The 22,141-nt window shown below is 45.1% G+C and overlaps 1 protein-coding gene across 9 annotated transcripts in view; it reads left to right on the forward strand.

The window, feature by feature from the left end:
• Positions 1 to 22,141, forward strand: part of TEAD1 (TEA domain transcription factor 1) — a 249,529-nt gene that overhangs the window by 39,162 nt on the left and 188,226 nt on the right. The window contains exon 1 of one of the 9 annotated variants that reach the window (XM_053673172.1): positions 20,308 to 20,325. The exons of the other annotated variants lie outside the window; for them this stretch is intronic. The gene's annotated coding sequence lies outside the window, so the exon portion shown is untranslated. Of the gene's footprint in view, positions 1 to 20,307; positions 20,326 to 22,141 lie in introns of those variants that run through there. 9 annotated transcript variants of the gene reach the window in all.

Here is a 22,141-nt window from a genome sequence, read left to right on the forward strand (position 1 = left end):
ATAACATTTTGATTTTGTGGGGGGTGTCATTCCTGAACCCAGTTTTTTCCTTTTCTTTTTTTTCTTCTCTAAATTACACTCTTGTCTGATCTTTGTAGGGTGTGCGACTACAGTGCAAGGCCAATCTATGGTCAGATCATTTTTTACATTTGTTTTATGGTGATCCAGGCTTTTACGGAAAAAAAAAAAAGGCTACATTTCATCAGATTTTAATAACCTCCATCCTAATGTTGCCTTACCTACTTTCCCCCACCCTCATTTGGGCAGAGTAGTATAAATTTTGCATCCATATGCTTTATATGCATCATACTCAGTTACGGGTAGTTTGCTGACTTTTAGAGTTTGCAAACTTTGCTCTGGGGTGTCCTTGGGGATCCAGGGATCTTCTGAACGACGACGTCTAAATCGCGGTTGCTTTCTGGCATTTCTAGAGCACGGGAGGGCATCTCTTTGACAGCAGCATTTCCCGGAATCAGGACAAGGTTCCCCGTCCTGGCCTGGGTCATCCCGAGCTTCCCCCGCAGGGTCTGTCTGTGAGCAACAGCCCCTGTTCAACCCTGAACAGAGTAAAACGAGAGCAGTGTGGGAAGGAGATGAAGGTGCCCGGGGGTGTGTGCCCTGGAGACGGGGGGACTGCGGTGGCATGCTCTAGCGTGCTCTGGAGGATGTCCTTGTCCCACAGCGAGAGGTAAGGAGAGTATCTCCGAATACGACACACGTTTATGTGGGTAAGTTGTAAGACCCTGTCCCACCAGCTCCGTGAGAGGGAGATGCCTCCGATGAGTCAGCCCCGCGCCTGTCGAATGCAGGTAGCAGCAGTCCCGGCCGTCCTGTGCGCCCCTCGGCCTCTCACATGCTGTGCCGCTTGCTTAATTCCAGTTGACTTCTCAGCGCCTCTCCATCTCTTCCTCTCTTCCCTTTCCGCTTTTTTGGTCCAAAGGCCAGCCTAGGGACAGGGATCATTTTGCCCTGAAAAGGGCAAGCAGTGCTGAGGTAAATTTTGGTGACCTTTTCAGAAGTTAATCTGGGAGAAGTTCTGGGTTGGTTGGGTGGGAGAAATGGTTTAAACAGCAAAGAGCTTGACCAGCTGTACTAGTCCTGAGCTGTGAGCTCTGAGACTCTGAGACTTGGAAATTATGCTTTGGGAAATAAACATTGAGGACAGAGCCCCCCAACAGGGGTTGGGGGACAGGGCGGGAGGAACACAAGTCAGGTGACATTCTCTAGAATGAAAATTTGAACACTTCCACTTTGCAGGCCAGGTTGCCGAAACCAGCTGTGACTTTCGTAATGTGTAAACTTTTTAAGGCACAACTGAGTCTTTGAATCCCCACAGCCTATTTTCTTCATAAATAGTTACTGAAGAGATTTGAATTATATAGCTTTCTTTTCTTGGATTGGAAGGGGTCTTTGAAATCTGACTTCCTCATTTCGCAGGGACCCAGGCAGGCTAAGTGACCTTGCAGATCCCAGCCAGTAATTGGTTGGGGTGGAGCTCTCGCCCCTGCTTCTCCTCCTGGTGAGGGCCGTTTCTCATCATATCATGTTGCTCTTCTAATTAAATCGTGGATGATGTCTGTGACATGCTTAATTTCTAATTAGATGACTTTATGGATCAATTTGCATTTAATGTTAAATCTAATGTGGAAATCATTAAAAAGTTAGGTCCCCAGGGAGAGGAATAGATACTTATTCCCTGCCTATTAAAAATAACAAGTATATGCCCTGTGTTAATACATGAACCTTTTTATGTGGGATGGGAAAATACTGGCAGAGGCTGCAGAACCCATAGGAAGTCTGCGTGCTTGTGAATCGGGGAAGCGTCTGGAGTTCAGATCGGATTCTACAGTGCTCGTAGTAATGCTGCCACAGGTACCATATACTGCAGCTTTACAGTGTGCCGGTGTCTGGGAAGGCCTTTGAGGTCACTGTTTTGTTTAATTCTCAGAATAACTCTATGAGGTGAGCAATATTGTCTCCATTTATAGATGAGGAAATCGAGGCACTAGAGATGAAGGTCTTGAAGTGAGCAAATGGTGAAGCAGAATGTGAATCCAGCCCAGTTGATTCCCAAGGCGACTCTGACTAGACTGCTGAGCATCCCACGGGTGCTCAACCACTGCAACCAGTGGGACTCCGCAGTGGTCTGAGTGTTCATCTGTGGGACTCTGAAGTGTCTGCCCCTGATGGTGACTTGGAGCGACATCAGTGCCTCCATTGTGGCTTTAAGGAAGAGAGATGGGCCCTGAGGTGACCAGTGGGGGCTCCAAAGGAGAAAGGATCAATTAATTCCTCAGCAAACATGACTCCGGTCTGCAACTTGTCTGAGGTTGGCCAGCACCTCCTCAGCATCTTGAGGATTTTCTTTGGACCTTTTATCCTTCGCTGGATATTATTTTAGACTTATATTTCTTTGTTATTTTTAATTTTTTATCCTTACCCAGGGACATGCTTATTGATTTTAGAGAGTGAGGGAAGGAGAGAGAGAGAGAGAGGGAGAGACACATGGATACGAGGGAAATATCGATTGGTTGCCTCTCCTGTGTACCCCGATCGGAGACCAGAATCCTCACAAGCCAGGTATGTGCCCTGACTGGGGATTGAACCTGTGAGGTTTCGGTTAATGGGATGGAAAAAAAGTGTCTGAGAAACACAGATGCTTCTCTGTGATCTTCCATCGTAGACAGTTGAACTCTCTGGGGTTAAATACTCATTTGAGCATGTAAAGCTTCAAAACATGCTTTTCCCACATCCAGCAGGGTTTTTTGTGTGTTGGTTTGTAAGGGGAGATGCACACATGAATTTGGGGTGTTCCAGTTTGGCAGATATTGGTGGTTCTTAGGCTAGTGGTTTGCAAGTATCCCCATGCCCAAGAGTTGCCTGGGTGGCTGGTTATACTGAGATTCAGGTGCTTCACTTCTAGATCCTCCGATTCATTAGGTTTGGGTTGGGGCTCACCATTTGCGCTTTAAGCTGCAGGCCAGATGAGTAGGCTAGAGGTGGGCTATGAACTGTATGTGGGTCAGGTTCACACAAGCTGGGCCAGGGCTGTGGAGCAGAATAGTCTGAAGTGTCAGCTTGTCTCTGTCATCTAGTTGTGGCCTCACACAGCCTTGGGTAGCCCGTCTCACCTCTCCAAGCGCTGCTTTGCTCATCAGCCTGCCTTCCCGGCTGACATGTGATAGGAGGGACCCAGGCAAAGAACAGGAATAGAGACTCCCATGCTAGGTATTGCCTCAAGCCCAAAACTAGCACGTTGGTTACTCAGATTCCTGATTCATTTTTTAATGTGAGTTGAGCTGCTGCATATACACATTGTGATTTCTCTTCATTTCACAAGATAAAAAGCTGTAACCACATTAAAGGAGTTGAAACAAAAGGAAAAAAGTTTACCCACAAGCTCACCATCCTAACACAACTGTTTGCATTTCTCCTTTTAGCCTTGTCTGTATGCAGACATATTTCTGTATAGCCGTAATCGTATGTATTCAGTTTTGTATTCTGCTCCTTTCAGTAAACCTTAAGCAAATGTTTTCCAAATGGTTACATAGTCTTGAAGATGATTCTAAATGGTCTCACAATCTGTCATCCCACGGGCTAAATTTATTTAACCATTCATCTGAGCACCCGTGGGATGCTCAACAGTCTAGTCAGAGTCGCCTTTGGAATCAACTGGGCTGGATTCACATTCTGCTTCACCATTTGCTCACTTCAAGACCTTCATCTCTAGTGCCTCGATTTCCTCATCTATAATGGACATTTAGCTTGTTCTCTTACAGTTTAGTGCTATTAAAAATAGTACTTGGAGATATGGTTTCATGCTTCTTATTGTAGATTATTTCTTAGGAGTAGTATATCTGGGTGAAAGAGCACAAACTTTTTTTTTTTTGGCTCTCAGTGGATATTGCTAAACTAGAGTCTAAGAAGGTTGTACTGGATTGCAGTGCCACCAGGAGTGCAGGAAGCTGCCCGTCTGGGCATCTTTGCCTGATTAGATACCATCATTGTTACAAAGGCCTGGCCCGGTGGTGCCTCATTGTTTGACAGGCGGTTCTTTGATTATGGTGAGGTTGAGTGTGGCTTTAGTATTATATTTTTAGATTTGATTTAGTTTCTTTGTTTTGTCAAATTTAATGCCTGGAATTTTTTTTACATTTTGGACTTTACAGTTGAAAAAACAAACAAACCCAGAGCCCATCTGTATAATAAATTCTTTGGACATATTTTACGGTTGTGTTAGCTGCTCATGATCTTAACTTCCTTGCAGGTCACCAGTTAATGGGGTGACATTTGGAGAGGAGAAGGGCTTTTCTTTTTCTTCTTAGAGTTCCCTTTGTTCTTTCCCTTCATCATCCTCCCATTTCCTATCCCCCTGTTCCCCTGTAAGTACTGTTTTTCTCTCTTTGGAGATAAAACTTGAAAGGATCCGCTTTTCAGTCATGCTCCTTCAACTTACAGAATATGGGTTGCCTAAATTATGTATTAGTGTGGAAGGAGGATAAAGAAAATCACAGCATTGTAACGAATTGCCCCTGCCCGTACTGCGAAAGCACATGTCTCACGTGGTCTCCTGTGGAATTGTGGAAAGGTGTGTTGGAGGGTGTAATCTTAACTTGAGCTGAAGGGGAGTCCAACCTGTTTTTCAAGTTGGTCTTGAATAACTTTGTTTCTTCTGGAATGCTCGCCATCCTCAGCATGACAGAGTTCGCTTGATGACAGACTCTTTCACTCTTCTGTACACACGAGGCTGCTGAACTGGTTTGTTTGTTTGCCCAGCACACCCAGCATTTGTTGGGCAACTCTTGTTCCCCAGGTACCCTGAAAGTGGCCCCTGTGGTCACCCTCGCCCCTCCGCCCACAGGGACCACAGAAGGGCTAAAGGACACGTTCTTCCTTGTGCAGGAGACAGTTTGTTGAGCATACATACGGGCTAGCTGTCCTTAGGTAATGCTGCCCCAGATGGGCGCCGGTTAGGAGACTGATGTTGAATAGCAGGGTGCATGTAGACATGAGAGAATGGTCGCAGCACAATTTTAGTTTAACTTGTTAATGAAACAAGACGGAGCACATTTTCTCCTTCTGCACACCTCTCGGGCTGTTTGATATGAGGCACAATTAATTTATTTGTACTGTCTGTGGAGGCATATGCCAGCTAATGTAGTGCAAGAGCTTTTATCTTTCTGTGTGTAATGAAGAGAGGCAGGCTGCTGGCAGACTGACAGGGAGTACTGATGACTCATTCTCCGACTGCAAAGTGCTTTCTTCTGAAATCATGAAATGCATACACTCGCATGGGTACACGCAAACCTAGTTCCTGTTTGAAATGGGTAGAACCCATTTGGAAAAGTTCAGCCGCCTCTGAAACACTCCAGCAGGGAAAAAGAAAGGCAGGCAAAGCTACTTCTCCAGCTCCCTGGTCTGACTGAGGGCAAGATGCCTTGTTCAGTGGGGCCTTGCCTTCTGGGAACAGAACTCCCTGTCCAGCCTCGGAAGGCTGGCTCCTTTGTGCTGTCTCCTTTGTGCTCCAGCAGGCAGCCTTGCCCCACAGCCTCCTCCCATTGGGGCCAGAGGGCCGATGCCTGACCTACCTGCCCTTCTGGGTGGCTTCCTACGGGAGATCCCCTGGCCATGAATTCTGGGCCTTTTGGTGTTAGCCCCCAAGTGCACTGGGTTCCATCTGGCCTTGAGCATGGCTGTGTTGTAGGTTGCTCTGTCACCCCACTTTGATGAACTTCAGAAGAAATAGTTTACAAAGTAGCTAACCATCAATCCCTTGGTCCTTTATAGTTTATAAGGCATTCGGACAATATAACCACTCTGAGTTTGTTATATTGTTATCCCACTTTATGGACAAGGAAGTTGAAGTGCATAGGAGTTAAAGAACATGTTCATGATCAAGCAGCAAGCTGGTAAACTGTTAGTGCTGATGAAACCAGAACTTTGAAATCTAAAACCTGAAAATACAGTCTTTTTATGACATTTATCCAATATGGGCAAAATTCTGCATTTTCTGTGTAAGAAGTGTGTAAGTGATTGGCCAGGGAAGCTATTCAGGAATATATGAGAATATACATTTCTATATTTTTTGGAATAGCAGGAGGGTCACAGGGTATTTCTGGAGACCTAAAAGCAGTTTATTTTGCCTGACTTTGCATTGGTTCAGAAAATTAAACTAAACTCTGAAGTGTTCCTTCCTATGCCAGGTGGTTGGTCAAGCTTGTTGTGCAATGAGGACCAAATGTAAGTGTCCTAGTTGGTGTATTACCTGGGCGTAAGTGACACAAATCCCCGTGCATGGCCCTGTTGACTTTCGGAGCTAGAAGGACCCACAGAGATTTTTACAGATGTGGGAACTGTGGCCCAGAGAGGGAGAGATTTTTGTGTTGGGAAGAATTCCATTCATCTACCCAACTATCCCTCTGTGCATCCAGCAGCTGTTTGTTAAGCCTCTGCTGGGTTAGGAGGTAAGGCTTCGGGGATGAATGAAACAGACACAGTCCTGTCTTCAAGGAGCATGCCACAGTGCCGAACAGGTCGGAGCGGGCACTTAGAGTACAGTGTTGCAATGCCCGAAGTCCAGCCACCCTGGCAGGGAAGGGGGAGCACACAGTCAGGACAGGCTTCCTTGAGGGAGTGGTGCCTGAGACTTGAAAGCTGGATCTGAAAGTCATCTAAACATGGGGAGCCATTGCCAGCTGCAAACTGAGGCCTTCCCTTTCTCCAGTTTAGCAGAGGGCGGTGCTATGGAAAAGGCTTGCTCTGTGTTGGTGCTTAGATGCCAACAGGCTCCAGGGTTTGTGAGACTGGCGTGTGTGTAAGAAGTGCTCAGTCTAGGCCCGCACTGCGCAGAACGCAGTGGTGGCCACAAGCCACATGCGCTGTTTGGCTCTCGGAAGGTGTTTTCTGAGATTGAGACGCGCCACAGGTGTGCAGTGACCACTGGACTCGGAAGGCTTAGTACAAAAAGAAGGTAAAATACCTCATGAACAGTTTCTTCTTTATACTGATAATGGGTTGAAAAGTTCGTTAGTTTTTTTTTTTTTTCTGTAAGATAGCTCTCGTAGCACTTAATTGTCTTTAACTTCATTTGAAACAATTTTGTTCGATTCTGTGTGGCAGCTGCCATATCAGTGTTTATTAAAAAAAAATCAAAATTGGTGAATTTTTATGTAGCTATTTTAATATTGAAGATGAAGAAAATAAGCAACATTTTCTGCATATTATGCTTTGTTATTTCAAGAAAGGTACAAATGCAACTGAAATGCAAAAAGCATTTGTGCAGTGTATGGAGAAGGCGCTGTGACTGATGAAACATCAAAAGTGGTTTGTAGCCCTGGCTGGTGTAGCTCAGTGGATTGAGTGCGGGCCTGCGAACCAGACAATCGCAGTTCGATTCCCAGTCAGGGCACATACTGGGGTTGCAGGCCGGTTCCCTGCAGGCCAGTTCCCAGCAGGGGATGCATGAAAGGCAACCATACATTGATGTTTCTCTCCCTCTCTCCTTCCCTTCCCCTCTAAAGATAAATAAATAAAATCTTAAAAAAAAAAAGTGGTTTGTGAAGTTTCATGCTAGAGATTTCTTGCTGGTCTACCATGGTCAGGTAGACCAGTTTAAGTTGATAGTGATCAAATCTAGACATTAATTGAGAAATATCAACATTGTAACACTCAGGAGATAGCCAACATACTCAAAGCACTGAAATCAATAAACTTATTGTTGAAAATGAAAAACGTGTCCTTTTTCACACACAAAAAAAGTGCGGGCTTTTGGGCCAACCCAATATTTGGATGTGCTGGGTAACAAAAGAAGGTGTGAAATGAATTTTACTTGTTTCTATGCACCTTAGCAAGGCCCCCAGAACATGTATCATGACACCCGCGGCTCACGTCTAGTTTCTGTTGGACAGCGATGGTGGTGGGGAGGGAGGCCCAGAAGAGGAAGCGGGGCTGGGGATGCGAGCGCAGGGGTTGGAGAGAAGAGGTGGGAAGGGTCCCAGGGGCATACTCTGTGGCAGGCCCTCACATCTCTGGACCTCCCCGCCCTCTTCTCTAACGTGGCAGTAATAGCTGGGGCTGAGGATGAAGTCAGAGTGTCCATGAAAAGCACACCCTGTTGTGAGCTATGGTTCCCCTTGTAATAAAAACAGTTCAGGGTTGGGACAATCTATATTACACAGTATACTGCTATTTTAAAGGACAGTTGGGAAAGTTGGCCAATTGCAGAATAAGAGGCCGGTGTATGGGAAATGCATTTAGTACACAAGGAATTAATTTTAGACTGGGGGAGGGTCTGTGTGAGATGGTGTGGGTAAGAAACTTCCATTTCTGTTGTCCCGCGCTCGCCGTGCTCCAGGAACTCCCTCACCCCTCACATCGGAGTTTGCGCCCAGGCCTTCAGGGTCCTCCTTCCTTGTGTTGTTTGAAAAGGCCAAACACGGGATTTCTATATCTTTTTTATCTTCAGGTATTTAATATTGGATTCCTGAAACTCAGCACTCATTACATGCTTGATGAATGAATTGTCAATCTACCAATATTTACTGAAAACCTGGATGTATCAGGTATCTGCTGGGCTCCAGGGACTTGTGGTGAGCAGGACACAGGCCCTGCCCTCACGGTGCTCCCTGTGGGGACCGAGGCCAGTACCAGGCCAAGGTGGAGACCTGTGGGAGACCTGGAAGGCATTCCTCGTGGTTCAGTCCTGTAACTCAAAGGATGACTTGGTTAAAGGTCACAAAGGAGGGAGCTGGGGGACAGTGGTAGCTGATGAAAGTCCACTTTCTTAAAATTTCCTTTTGGACAGTGACACTGAGGAGTTGTGTTTCCTAAGGATACTACCAGCCCTCCCAGGTTTCCAGCACTGTTGACAATGTTTGATATTCGTGTTGCACCTGTATATTAATTACGCTTTTCATCGTCAGTTACAGACCCCAAAGGTGGTGCACTCGGACCAGACGGCCCTCCCCAGTTGGGAGTGACCAGGGATAATTGGAAGGCTTGCAGAGAACCAGTGGGGCAGAGCTACTTGGGTAGGGCTCTGCAGCGGGTATTTGAGGGACATGAAGCAGCTGTAGTTGTGACCTGGCGTGGAGGTAGCTGGCAGTCAGGCAGACAGTCAAGCCATTTCAGTGGGAGATAGCATCTGATACTCATCCCTTCGGGCTAGCCTTGTCGTAGTGGCAGTAAATAAAGCTGCCTCCAGTGTGTTCCCAGAATATCTCTTTCTGCAGAATGTCTTTCAGGGGGATGTTTGACTTGCAAGCATGTGGTTGATAAAATAAATACATTTTAAAAATGTAAACCTCTCCACGAGAGGTTTCAGTCTCTTCTCTCCCCAAGGAAAAATAAAGCCCTTCTTTAACCTCTTTTTCTTCCGTAAGTGTAGAATTCCTGCCATGCTTTATAAGAACTATTTTTGGAATGTAGCACCTGCAGGAATATAAAGGGGCTCTGCCCAAACCACTGGGCCCTGGCTACTATGTGGGTGGTTTCTTAAGGATTGCGAAGAGATACCCACTCTGACACCTGCAAAACATTTGAGGAGCTGGTCCAGGGTTGTAGGAGTGGGGGTTCAGAGTCTCTTAAACTGTTTTTAGCTCAAGATTATGGACAGGCAGCTGTAACATACAATTCTGTCTAATATTAGAGGAGCCTTACCATTTAATGACACCTGGCTTGAATACCGGGTTCCTAGACAAGTTCCTGGCAAGATGTAGATGCTTAATATTCAGGGTCCTGCGAAGTAACACCACTGAGTGTGGTTGGCGGGGTACGTGACTGTCTTGCTCGGGATAGACAGCCATTCGAACATTTCACCTAAACTGTCATGTGGTGTGCTTGAGTGTGGTGTTGTTATGTTACAGAATTACATGATTATGATTTTGTAATGAATTATTTTTATGTAATTTAAAAGGGGCATTATTTGTGCTGGGCCCTGTATAGTTGTTGAACGAGCAAATGACCAAAGAAACGAGTGCATGAAGGACAGAGGCCCCTTTCTGGGCTTTGGAGGTCTTGCGAGAGGACAGTGCCGCAGGCCTTCCCTCATCGCCTGCCGCTGTCTGTGCACCGGCAGCGGCATCACCTTGTTGGCACGTGCATCACCTGGGGATGCAGATTCTGAGTGAGTGGATCCAAAGCACCGACCAGTCTTCCTGGTTCATAGGCTGCACTTTCAGTAGCAGGGCTCTATCAGGGTCAGTCAGATCATTAATAAGTCTTTAATGAATTCCCAGCAGCACTAGGGATCTTGGATAAAAATGAAAGCCTTGGTCCTAATCTCAGAAAAAAACGTGGAGTCATAGTAAAAAGTCAAGACACCCTTAGAAGCTGGAGGAAAAGCAGTTCATTGCTACTCGTTGTGGTGACAATACTGGTCCAGGGAAAGCTGAAGGAGTGAAGAGCTTCTTTGTGAATCAAGGGATCTTGTAATTAAAGTTGCGTCTGGTTTCAATGTGGCAGGATCCCTACAGCCACCCTAACAGTTGGCCATCCAGCTTCTGCTTATATGCTCTCAGGTCAGGAATGTATTGTCTCTTGCTTGTGTGGACTGCCATTTTACAGATGCAGAAACTGAGGCTCCTAGGGATTAAGTGATTTGTGTGAGGCTGTATTCCATACAGAGGAGAGGCACTGTGGGGATCCAGACCTTTGGATGCCAGTTAAATGCTCTTTTAACCACACTCCATTTGGCCCTGACTGGGTGAGAAAGCAGAGAGGCAGATCCTAAAAGCTTGAGTGAGCAATTGAACTCACAGGAGAGAAGTGAAGGTATTGTGGATTCTGGAGCAGGGATGCCTGAAGCTGTGTTGAAGGAGTTGAGTACAGTAAGCCCTCACTAGATGCTGTTGACATGTCTCATAACTGTAAGCAAAATGACACAGAATGAAACCAGTTTTACTGTAGGCTAATTGATATAAACAGTAGCTAAGTTCCTATAGCATCCCATCAACGTTATAATAGAATGATGTTATTTCAGGGCCTGCCATATATACCTTGAAGGTCCTTTAGGAGAAGCTAACCCTGTACTCCATGGAGGCTTCTCCTACCTTGCATTCTCTGCCTCAACACAGCCAGAGGCACAGCTCTTTCGATGGGGATTTCATGATAACAAAGGGCTGTTCATTTCACTGACAGACCATTCTCTCAGACTGAGCAAAGGTTCTAGGCCTTCTAGAACCTTTACCCATTAATCTTAATCCTTCCCCTCCTGCTGAAGTGACAGCACAGATCTCCTTTCGCATGCTAGAGCATTTAGGGTTTTTCCTTTTGAAGAATCTAAAATAATATTTTTTACCAGATTTGGAATATATGCCCATAATGAAGCCTTCAGACAATATGGAGAAGCAAAATGAAAAATAACTATCAATAACTGCAGCCACTTACAGATAATTAGTTTGTAGACCGTTTTCAATGCCGTTTGTATTTGTCGTCAGTTTTACAAATTGAATTATATTGTTTGTGAATGTTTTGTAATTTTCCTTTTCTGGTGCATAGAATTTTATCTTTCGTTTCAATAAATATTTGATATTGCAATTGGTAACATAATTTCATAATGGGATATGTAATTTACTTCCTTTTGTTTGATATTTTGCCTATTTGCTCTTATTTTTTGGCGATTGTCAATCATGCTGTAATAAATATTCTTATAGGTCAGTCTGCCTTCATTGTTTAGGTAAACTGTATTTCCGTCCTCTATTCCTGGAAGTGGAATGTTCAAGTCCAAGATGAGTTTGACAGCGACCCTCATGGCCCTCTAGGTTCATTCTCCAGCCTCATATCCTCATTCCTCTTCGGTTGTGGCTTCACACTTGTGTCTGCTCTCTGAGAAATGCTCACTTTTGACCACTCCTCTCTCATCGGTGTCTAGAATCCAGATCTGAGATCTCACTTTTCTTACCATGAATGTAGCTTTTCTAATTAGCGCAGCCGCATAGTACATTAGCTTTTCCAGCAGCTTCATCACACTGAGTCATTGAGCTTGTGGGCAACCCAATCCCTTAAGACTTTCTCATGTGATCTCCTCTACCCTATACTGGTGAGTTCATCTGCACCCCACCCCCCACGCCTTTGGACTAAGTGCATGACTTGACATTTATCCTTATTAAATTTCCACCTTGTTAAAGTCAGCCAGTCATCATATCCTTTGAGATAGTATCGGCAGCAGACTCTATCATCCTTCATAGTCACTGTCCCTTCCAGTTCCCAGTCACTGGCAAATTCCAGTGTCAGATGATTCAGCAAATCCCAGCAGTCATTTTCATCTCTGTTGTCCTCACTGGTTTGTGAGTTTTTCAAGGCCAAGACCATATGCTATTATTTCTCTTTTAAAAACCCTGTTCTTACTTCCATTTTATTATATATACCCTAGCAGATACACAGAAAATGTTGCCGTGTGAACGTTTGTTTAGTTGAACTCCAGGGATGAAGGTGTGGTGGTGGTGCTGGTATCACAGTGAAGAACAGTAGAGAAAGAAGTCTAGGCTAGGTCTCTGGGTGAGGAGCTTACAACGAGGCGGAGGAGACCGAAAAACTGAGTAACAGATAAGTAACTGAGTAAAGCTCAGTTTAGACGCTCTTCTGAGGTTGCATGGGGTTGAGTATTTGGGCTTCAGCGGATTGCCGAGATGGATCTTGATGTCTTGCAGAAAGGCAGGCGGTGGAGGTATTTCTCGGGCACCGTGGGTGAGTGCCCAAGGCACCGAAAACCTGAGTTGGAGACAAGAGGGATGGCAGCAGAGATGTTTGCCAGGAGACCCGATGACAGAAAACCACCCACCCACTGTTTTTGAGAATTGTGTTGAACAATGATCTCATGGAGGAATCTTATCTGGCTCTGTTCTGTGAGATGCAGAAGTTGCCCTCCCTTTTTCTTTTTTATTCATTGAGCTCCAGATGCATTCAGTTAATACCTGCTCATGATTGATGTTACCCTTAGATCAGAGGCTGAACTAAAATCAGAACCCAGGAGCTCAGATTCTGCCCTGTTGGCCCATACTCTGAACAAAGTAGGTTCATGGTGTGAAGGCGGCACGATGACTTCTCCGTTTATCCACTTTGGGGCCTGCCTGGGGCCCCATCGGCATTGCTGAGTTTCAGACCCTCACCGGTGAAAGCAGAGTCGCCCCATCCTGCTTGCCTTTCTGGGTGATGAAGCACACAGCAGAAGTAGTAAGCTCGGAGACCTGGACTTTGGGCACTGCTGCTTCTAAGGCGAAGCCTGCTGAGTGAATGACAGTGAACTGGGCAGCATTTCTTAGCCTCAGAGAGTTAAGGGGCAGGAACCTGAGTGTTCCAGCTCCCCTGGTGTGGCTGTGGTATTTTCCAGGTGGCTCTGGGGTCCTTATTTAACCTCTGCAACCGGTTTAGCTTTCCTGGTCAGAGCAAAGGCCCTTGTTCACAAAAAGGAAAGTTTTTGTCCAGGGAGGGAGACAAGTTTCTTTGGGGCCAGGTACAATTACAGGGACTCTGAGCACCTTGAGCCTTGCCCCGGTGGTCATCTTGGAAGTTTCAGTGTTTCTTCATTGGGTGGGGCTTAGCTATTTGTGCAGGGTGAGCCTGCAGGCAGGCTCTGAGGCAGACACAGTTTATTCCCCCGTTGTCTTCCTGGTACATGGTAGTGTCTGTCGGTTCCCCAACTACCAGAAGTCTAGTGCATATTTCTGGGGAGGTGTATTCAGCAGTGCATACCTGCTTAAGGAACACACATGTGCGTATGAATGTACATATGTAAGTAAACAAATGTGCAAGCACAGCTAGTTAGAAATATGCAAATACATACTCATTTTTAAAAAAAAACATGTATGGTCTAAGATTACATTAAAGCTCGGTTTTGTCTTTTGTGTTGATCAAGTGTTAATGTGCTGCAATTATTTTAATTTAGAAAAGGAAATTCATGCAGGGAGATGGGGAGAAAAATAACTCCGACTAATTGTCAAGAATCTGAGGCAGTCCAGAAAAGCAGTGTATCCAGCAGAAATTGGAACCTTTTCAGTGTCTGGCTCAGGAGTTTATTATTGGTTTTTTTTAATCCCGTTTAGAACTACTGACAGCTTCCACTCCAAGGAATGGCTCACTCCTTCCTCCATAGTTAGGGGATTCTCTTTTTCTCTCCCTCCCAATTCCTTTTTGTTACATTCACTTTGAGTCGGCATGGGCACAGGGGCTACTGGAGGAAAAATTAGAAAAAAGATAGGAGGTGAAGAAAAAAAGATCTTGTCCTACAGTGTCACCCCAGGTCCGTGCCCCAGACAGAGGGCAGCCGTGGGTAGAGGTGGGGTTAACACATTTGCAGTTCTGGGCATTTCTGTGTATGTTATCTCCTCACTGCCCTAGGAGGGAGCACACAAGGACACTGAGGTGGCAGTAAACGCACTGCCCTGGTACACAGCTACGGAGTGGTGGAGTGGGCACTGAAACCCAGGCCTCTGTGCTAGAGCCAGGCTTCCCACCAAATTCCCAGTCTCTTGGCAGATCTCTGCCTGCCCTCCCTGCCTCCTAACCTGCTTTGTTTTTTGTTTTGTTTTGTTTTGTTTTGTTTTGTTTTAAACATCTACTATTTGTTGTGCACTCACTGTTCTGGATTGCGGGCTTACAGCTGTGACCAAGGCAGCCATAAAGAAACCATGAGACATGCATCCTCTGGCCCCGTCACCACTTTGCTCCCCATGTTGCCAACATGTCTTTCTATATAAAGTTACCAGGTTGTATTTGTGTTGTGTTCATGTGTCAGCCTTTCCCTGGACCGTGAGGTCTTGAGGGAGGAGCAAGTTTGTTACTCATCTTTGTCAGCACAGAGCCTGGCCTGAAGCTGGCTTCCTGCCTGATCAAGGCAATGGAATGAATGCTTTTCATTGTTGCACGGCACCAACCGAACTGAGTGATCCAGGTGCTGCCCCTTCTGTGTCTCGCCGAACCTGACTTTGTAGGCTATACCTCACCTAGACATTTAGAGAAGTGGAAGAGACAGTCCCTCAAGCAACTGCATCAGTATGTGTGGGTTGTGAACAGAAGTCTCTCTTAAAGTGTTAATGTGGTTGTGATAATTATTTACTCTGGCAAATAGTTTGCCTTGCAGAGATGTTCTGAAATTCCAAATGCATCCTTTTTTCTTCCTCTCATTTACTATCTCCATTTAAAACTGGAATATGTTAATATGTTTACAGCCCATTAAGACCAAAGAGCTTTATTATTTTTTTTCTAGCTTTTTGTTCTTTCCCTTCTGCCATTGCCCTGCCTAGATCAAAGTATGCAGGAAAGGCAGGCTTGTGTGGGAACAATGCACCATCCAACGAAAAGGAATTCAGTCTGAAGAAGGACACGGGATTAGAATGTTATTTGTATTTAAGGTTTCAGACACTTTGTTAAACTCAAATAGCTCCTGTTGTAACGTTGGGTGCACGTGGTCCCCTCTGTTCCTTCGAAACCACATCTTACCGATGATGGTTCTGAAGCCCCTGGGAGCCCGGGACTGTGCACCGCACGTGTTCTCAGTGTTGGGCGCAGAGAGAACCCTCAGCGCTCACCGAAAGGTGCTCGAACACACTAGTTCCATACAGAAGGCTCTTCGGATTTGGTGATTGTAGGGGACGTGGTGGGTTCCAGCTAGAACCTTAGTTTTTGGTTCTTTTTTTTTTTTTTTTTTTTAATCTTTAGGGGGGAAGGGAAGGAGAGAGGGAGAGAAACATCAATGTATGGTTGCCTTTCGTGTGTCCCCTGCTGGGAACTGGCCTGCAACACAGGCATGTGCCCTGACTGGGAATCGAACCAGGAACCCTTTGCTTCACAGGCCCGTGCTCAATCCCCTGAGCTACACCAGCCAGGGCAATTTTTTATTCTTATTCATTCACAAATAAATGTCATAGGTAAAGCAGGAAAAGAAGAGAATTTTTTTTGAGATAGAAAAATGAATGCTTCTCTTTTACATTTACTTATTATATATGCAAATATATTTTCTTTTAAATTTTACTTATAATTTTCTTAATTTTAAAACCTACAGATTTATAATCATCTTTTATTGTCTCGTCAGAAACAGTCTGCTTCTTTAGAAACGAAAATGCTGTTAGTGTGCACTTACATATAATGCAGTTAGTAGTATTTTATGGGACTTCAAAAACATTGAAATTTTGCCCTGGTTGGTGTGGCTCAGTTGGTTGGAGCATTGTCCTGTGCACCAAAAGGCCACAGGTTCGATTCCCGGTCAGGGCACGTACCTAGTTGTGGGTTCAGTCCCTGGTTTGGGGCACATGGAGGCAGGCCGTCCGTATTCCTCTCTTTCTCTCCCTTCCCCTTTCTCTCCTTCCTCCCTCCCTTCCTGTCTCTAAAATCAATAAATGCATCCTCAGTCAAGGCTTGAAAAAGATTTAATTAAATTAAAAAATAAAATTAAAATTAAAAAATAAAAAGATTTAAGTTTTGGACTCTCCAGCCATGTGTGGGCCAGAAGTTTTCTTGTTCTGGTTGGCAGCCAAATGGCATAGAAACAGAATCTTATACTTGAGGGCTACCTACAAGTCTGGTTTTAGCTTCCTTACATGTATATGGATGAGGAAACTGAGGCCCAGGTTGGAAAAACAAGGAATTGCTCAAGGTTATATGATATTTATGTCTTACCAGCAGAACTTAATGTTCTTGGAGTCAGAGTGTGTGACAACATATCTCTGGCTTTGTAATTCATATGTGTTTCATAATGAGGATGGTTCGGCTAAATAAACAAAAGATGAAGCAAAAAAAAAAAGTAATCATTATCTACATGTAAAAATGCTCTCTGAGTTTCAGCTTTCCTATCTCAGATTCTCAAACATTCGTTATCTGTGACGGTTCTTTTTGAATGTGTGACAATCAAAGCCAAGGTTCATGCAAGGACTTTGCTCACTTACAGAGGGTACCCAGACAGCTCACACATAGGTACATTTCTTCCATTTACAGTGTCATGTCAGTGTTACCTGCTTGGAGCTGTAGTTCAAATACGTGAATGTCCCCTGTGGGTTTGCCCTGAATCTAAACTTAAGCCATGCTAGTAGTCATTTGTCCTCTTCATTTGGGCTGCTGTGTACTCCGGCAGCTTGCTGCGTGGTGGGTTCCGGTGCGGACGAGCCTAGCTTATGCTTGCCTGTTGGCCTCACTCGCAGTTTGCTCAGGAATTGGAAGGGGAGCATAAAAGAAACAATATATATTGTTTGGTAGCAAATGCAAAGACTTGTTTTCCTGTGTGAAATATACGGCAGGAGTAGACTTGGAGGTGTGTATAGCAGGATAGTTTTAGGGGTGATTAAGTAAATTACATGACAGAAACACATAAAGACGAAATTCTGTGCCCATACTAGCTGCCTTAAATAATGGAAAATGGACTGGGCAAAGAATAGCAATTATCGCCCCTGCCTTCTGAGTGACCCGTCAAGTATCGATAAAGCGTTAGCAGCCTTGAAGAATGTTTTCTAATTCTGGCCCAGAGAATAGGTGCTTGACAGATGATCAAACTGTAATTTAAACTTTTGTACCTGCAAAGAAGAAAATGTTTCCTTGCCCTCAAGAGAGTTTGAAGAGGTCTTGTGTCTAAACCCCTTTACGGCTCCTGGCACCTGAGTCTCAGCCTGGAATATCAGAAGATAGGTACTGAGCTTTAACTCTGTAGGGGTGTAAATTATGGAAACTACCTTCCTCGCAAGTCTTTTTTAAATAGAAGCGGCTGTGGGTACCTGTCTGAGAATCCTCTGCAGTTAGAGTCTTTTCTTTCCCATTTCAGGTTAAAAAACCATTCCTGTGAGTTTAACTTGCCTTGTTAACTACTCCTGAACACAACCGTGCACATGAGCTCTGAAAATTAGAGTAGTATTCTAGCCTCTCCTTTTCTGGCGGTTAGTTAAAAAATTCAGTGCTGACTGAAGGGGATGTGTGTTGAGCCAGGTCCTGAGGACACATCCCGGTAAGATAAGGGCGCTGCCTTCATGAAGCTCGACACGGGGGCCTAGACGTGTTGCGTCGGCAGGCACTTACAGAGGTGCTCTGGTGTGAGGCGTGATGCTATGGGACCGTGCAGCAGGCACCCCAGGATTCGGTTTGACAAGTGGACAAATGACTCAGTGTTTCTAAACTCCATTTTCTGATCTGAATAATGGACATAGTAATATTACATCTCTACCTAATACGGTTCTGATGAGGGTTAGAAGAAATAATAAAAGTCAAGTCCCAACCCCTGCGCCTTACTCAGTAGTGTTGAATAAATGTTAGCTGTGGATAGTATTTCCATTGACTTCTACAAGGTATTTTCTTAAACTTTTGCCATTATGTTTGATTTTAGGAGCCAAAAGGGTTTTTTTTTTTTTATCTCCATCAATTAGAAGTTGGCGGATTGGGCAGAGGAGCTGCAGCTCATCCTTTAACTCCCACAGTGACTTGGAGTTTGGAGTCCGTGCCTGCGTAGCAGAGACATGGGCGGGCGCTGTCTGTGACCTGCCTCCAGCGAGGCCACGGTCCCAGCTGCTGCGCTGGACGGTGCTGGGGCGTGTCCAGGCTGGCACCTTCTTGGGTTTCAAAGTCTGGTTTTACCGGCCCCTTGTTTTCCCTTCATCCCTTTCCTGGCTGGTGTTCCAGCCCTGGCTTCCCCAGTAGAGGATGGACAGGAACAGTACGAAGAAATGAAACCCCGCTCCACGTGTTAGTTATCTGTTTACTCCCACAGGAAATAGTTTAGCTGAGCAAAGAGAGCTAAGGTAGATGGGGTGGTCTGGGCATAGGTTAGGCTGTATGTGACTCTTCTACTTAGTGCTAGATTTTAGCATTTTGATATTTCTGCTTCAGTTTTCTGAGAATATAGTTGATGATCTGAGAGTGTTCCAAAATCTCATGGGACTTCAGCAGGTAACTTTTATCCTTAGGGAACCAATATCACTGGTCCTAGTACTGGGTCCACGGATCTAATGATGATGATATTAATCTTCGTCTAACCCCACTTACTGTGCTTTGTAGAGAATCACTTACTGGGAGCAGCCCCCCCGTGAGGCATCTTGGTAAGTGTTTCCTATTCATCATTCACTTCAGTTTTAAAGATAAAGTACTAGGGAATTTAGTGAATTTAAGAAGCCGTGCTGAAGTGGTGGTAATTAAGATTTTAAATGTGGTCCCTGATTGGGGAGGGAGGCCTAACCAAATTTAAAAAGCAAATCTTAAGTTATAAGTGAACAGGGGCGTGTTGGACAGGCAGGGTGGACCTTGACACAGCGGAGACCACTGGAGGCCCCCAGGTGTCCACTGCCCTGTACTTGTTAGAGAGCGAGGAGCCGCGGGGACAGGGAGAGTCGGGGAGTGCGGCCCACTGACTTTTTACCGGCTCCTGAGGAAGTATTCCAGTATTTTAACTGACCAGCATGGTTGTACCAGCCAGGTACTGACACAGTCTTTATTCAGAAAACACCTGCAGTGTGACATGGTGCTGTCTTTGTCTTCACGGGTCCCCAGTGCACACCTATCACTTCAAATGTTTCCTGCCCTTGGGCTCCAGGAATCTGTCCTTCCTTAGGAAATGATGGTAAGGATGTTGCCCTAACAGTGAAAAGTTGGGGCAAAATCTAAATGTTCAGCCATGGGGAAGTAGCCAAAGACGGAATACACCACCTCTTAAAAATCACAAATACAAAGAAGATTTCGAGGCTCAGGAAAATGCTGAGTATGAAGTGTTAGGTGGGCAATTCAAGAACCCCAGACTATAGGGAAGAAGAAGACTAAGTTATTAGTGCAAGAAAATACATCAAAATGCATTGTTAGTGCTGGCTTTTGTTTGGTGGATAACTGTGGGGAAAGTTTATCTTCTGCTGTGTATGTTTCCTGTCTCTAGGGTAGTCACTTTATCATTGGAACTCTTTCATAAATATTACATTTAAAAATCCAGTTGAAAGTTTTAAAATTACTGTATAATCAGTGGCCATGTATGTTGAATATAAACGTGGAAAAATACATCTGGGGGGTGTGATTGTCGCCACCGGTAAAGGAAGCCGCTAACTCCATGGGGTAAAAATAATGGCCTGGGTCAGCCTGGGGAGGCTGGCATGCCAGCCCCTCCAGCTTTCCATACTGCTGGGGTTCCGAGGGGCCCTAATGGGCTTGTTGAAAGGCTCTGCTTGGCTTCTTATTAATGTCCCTTCCTGAGCGGCGCTCTGCTCTGCTGGCTAACCTTGTCAGAAGGTTACCCGTGGCTCTCAGGGCTCCGCTAATTTTAAACCCAGTCAGCCAGTGTGGTGGCGTGGCATTGCTCTGTGGAGTCACGAACAGCTCCCTGGGAGACACGGCTGGGGAAAGATGAGCTGAGTCCCGGTTTTTTCTCCTCCTCCTGTAAGTGACCAGGCACGCTGAACACGCAAAGAGAGCTGAGATAATAATGAGAGCTTTTATGGTAAAAATCAGGATTCTTAAAGATCATTTAGCAATGGCAATGCTGGTTGGTAATTGCACGGTGTGATGTGTTGGGCATGAACTGTGTGAATTCTGACAGCTCGAGGAGAAGTGACGTGGCCGAGATCCTGTCTTCCAGGAGCTAGACTCTGACTGTTTTAAAGACAGAATGAAACTGCCATTCATTTTACTATTTATATGGCATTCTAACTTTACAGAACTCAAACTCCACTGGTAATAGGTCTCTTCTCTAAAGTTTCTATGGATTTGATTGGGAGAGGGCTATTTCTTAAAAGTTAAAACACACACACACACAGAATCTGCCTGTCTGCATGTCTACCAGTGTCTGGTCTGGCTGCCACTAAGAATTGTCATTTTAAAGCCTTTTTTTTTTTTTTTTTTAGTATTTGCAGCTGAGTCCTATTCGGGTATACTGCTGTGCCTTATAATGCTCATAACCCTGATTATTTAAAGTAAAACAGTAACTGCAAAATAATGTGACATTGGGAAACCTTTTCCCATCAAAAGTAACTTTTTAAAAAAGAGAGCTGATTTAAAAAGTTTTTGGGGGAGGGTTGGAATTTTCTTTCTTTACCTCCTTATCAACACCTTCGGGCTGGGAATCTACTGTGCCTATTAGAGTTAGCTCAGTCTTCCCTGCAGGGGCGTCCGAGGCAGCTCTTGCACAGAAGGGATTACAGCAGGAAACTAATCCATGAGGTGCATGGCCTGGTCTTGGTGTTTACCTGCCCAGCCAAAGGCATCTTTTCTTGTAGCTGGGTCTGTACCCACTCTCTTGTAAAACACTGGCTGGAAGCAAATTAAAGAGGCATAGCTTATGGAGTAAACCAGATAAAAGCACAGTGGACGGAGAATCAGTAACCTGCTAACTGGCCACAGTGATTGAAGTCCACTGTGTTTGAAGTGCTGGGGCCAGCTCCGACCACATCAAGCCAGCAGTCTTTCTGCACGAGGGGTAGCAAAGGGGTGGACTTTGATGTCGTTTTAGGAAAAATAAAAATGCATAAGTGCTCTTTATTAGCTTCCCTCCCCACCCTTAACGTTTACCCTTCCTTCAGTAGACCTGATTAGTTTTGTCATGTTTGGATGTAGTTTTGAGAAAATCAAAGCTGAGTGATGTTAGGAATTTGTTGAATGGGAATATTCGTCAGAACCTTCATTGACCCAAATCTGACTTTTATAGAGAGCATTAAATAAACAAATTAAAAAAAACCCATCCCTCTCTTGTTCTAAAATAGTGTTTTTAAAAGCACACTCAATCTAGTTAAGTATAACGTAAGTGTAAGCTGCTCTGGACTGGATACTAAATGAATGAGTTTAAAGCACGTTTCTCAAAACCCAGTTCCTCTGCGACTCAGACTTAAATGGCTGCTTTTTTTCTTCTCCTGAGCCTCTTTATTTCTCTCCCCTTCTGCACTTGGCCTGTACACCGGCCTGGTGTTGGTCCTCTGTTATTTTTGTGGTAACCGGACACTTCTCCTGACTGTGCCCCCTAAGTCCCCTGGGGGTTGAACTGGCTGTGATCTGAAAAGGCGGACCTGCTCCTGCTTGGGCTGCCCCTCTCCTGGGTGCAGCAGCTGTGCCACGGGGTTGTGATGCCACAGCTGGGGAGGGCGTGTGTCATCGGTTAAGACCTCAGGCTGTGGCTTAGTAGGTGATAGGCCCTACCCTGAAATGGGGGGTCGGCAGCTTTGGTGTTGACACTGAGGCCACTCTAGCCAGAGCTTTGGAGACT

Source organism: Artibeus jamaicensis, unplaced genomic scaffold (assembly GCF_021234435.1).
Source record: "Artibeus jamaicensis isolate MK-2021 breed Jamaican fruit bat unplaced genomic scaffold, CSHL_Jam_final contig_797, whole genome shotgun sequence".
NCBI classification, from domain to species: Eukaryota; Metazoa; Chordata; class Mammalia; order Chiroptera; family Phyllostomidae; genus Artibeus; species Artibeus jamaicensis.